Genomic DNA, 2,155 nt, shown 5'->3' on the forward strand with positions numbered 1-2,155 from the left:
GTGGAAGCACATACTACAACCCTTCACTTAAGTCCCGACTCAGCATCACCAGGGACACCTCCAAGAGCCAGGTTTTCTTGAAACTGAACTCCGTGACCAGCGAGGACACAGCCGTGTATTACTGTGCGAGAGACACAGTGAGGAGACCTCAGTGTGAGCCCAGACACAAACCTCCCCGAGGGAGACAGGAGGGGGAGCTGCAGGGGTGGATCAGGTCTCCAGGGGGCGCTCAAGTCACACAAAGCACAGCACACGCAGACCAGACCAGCAGCAGGTGCAGAGGGAGGTGGGAAGGGGCTTCCTGTTGGGAGCAGGGATTTCCTCTCAAAGTTCTCTGCTGCCCACGAGGACAACTCTGACTTTTTCGACGTGGCTCTAACTTCTCCTATTCTCACTGCAGACTAAAGTGAAAACACACCTTGTCTGTCTGTAGATGACATATTGCTGGTGTCTGAAGACCTTCCTTCACCAGTTTTCTATGTGTCTGTTTTCATGTCTCAGCAGAGGGACCATCCTGAGGGCTGTCTTCTTCCCTGTGGCCAGAAAATACCTGCACATAGAGAGAGACCCGGCACAGTGTAGACACCTGTGTGCTGAGCTCAGGCTCTCTGCCCCCACAGGTACACGCTGTCCCCACATGAGCCCTCCCTTCAGACAGGACACATGGCCACAGGGGTAGGATCAGCCCCCAGAACTCTACGCAATGCCGTTTCTGTCCTGCCTACAACACAGGATCCTCCAGGTCTTCACTTCCTCAGATGAATTTTGAAACCCTCCCAACACGACCAGTTGTCATCTACTGTCCTAACTTAACTACGTCTGTCCTATGCTGTGAGCTCCATGGGACTGGAGCCCAGCTCAATCTCCCAGCCTCCACCTAGGCCAGTCAGAGAAGAGGGATTATGTGCATATATGGCATTCACCTGTCCTTAGTTCATCTGCTATTGTTAATCTAACTTGCCTGTCCATTTGTGGACCCCCCCGGGCAGGTTATAATCAGGAAGTCTAAAGGTGACCTGCTTACCTTACGTGTCATGCACACTTATGATTCAAGGTCACTCGGGAACTATTGAATGATATATCTGTCTCAGGTCGGGGCACAGCTGGTTGCTGACTCATGGGCACCACTAAGAACTCAGAAAACTTTTGACAGAGACATCTTGGTGGATGCACTTGTACAGAGCACCGTGTTGGACAACTTATCGGTGTCTGTGGTGAGATAGGGTCAGGGGACACTTTGGATGTGCTGGTCACTTCTCACGTCTCTTCTTTTCCCAATGCTCCTGTCCTAGTGAGATGGGACCACCGCACCATGCCCTCACTTAGCCTTTCCTGCCTCCTGAAAGCCCAATTTTAAATACCATCTTTGAGAATTCAAACTTCAACATGCAAAGTTTGAGGGTCCCAATTCAGTCCATAAAATTACACCTGTGGACTCCAAAATCCACGGCTCTCCCTCATGTAAAATAAACTCTAAGCCAACGTCCCCAAATGTCTTACTCATTACAGCATCAGCTTAGAGTCAAACGTGCAAAGTCTCCTCTAAACATCATCTCATCAGAGACTGGTGGATCTTGACGTATGATTCATCCTGAAGTGAACATCCTCTCAAGGTATGAACGTAGAAAAACAGACACATTTTGTGCCTCCCAAATGTGACAATGGGGCAGTCAGAGGGCAGACATACCCATCTCGAAAGGGATGAAGAGGAAAGAAAGAGAAATTGTGGGGCCGGCACTGGTCCACACCCCAGCAAGGCAATCCCGCCAGGCCTTAAGGTTGGAGATGGTCCGCTCCGGCTGGATGCCCCCACTCTGTACCCTCCGGATGGTGGTCCCATCTCGCGGACCTACTGAGGTGCTTTCTCTCGCTCTGTGCCCCAAAGAGAAGTCTCGCTGCAGCTCTGCTGGGCGGTGGCCACACCCGCAGGCTCCACTAGGTGGCGGTCACACCTGAGCTTGGCTTGGAGGTTATGTCACCTGTTAAATCTAAGGCGGTGGCTCAAGACTCTGAAAGCAAGGAGTCCTCCCTGATGGTCTCGAGTCTCCTCCAAGGCTGTTCTTCCTTTTCTTAAACAGACTTTGTCCTCACAGCCAAAGTGGCTTATGATCCTTCTCTGTAGAATCCAAGAGGCCTGACCACCTTCCTCCATTCT

Source organism: Pteropus vampyrus, unplaced genomic scaffold (assembly GCF_000151845.1).
Source record: "Pteropus vampyrus isolate Shadow unplaced genomic scaffold, Pvam_2.0 Scaffold780, whole genome shotgun sequence".
Taxonomy (NCBI): domain Eukaryota; kingdom Metazoa; phylum Chordata; class Mammalia; order Chiroptera; family Pteropodidae; genus Pteropus; species Pteropus vampyrus.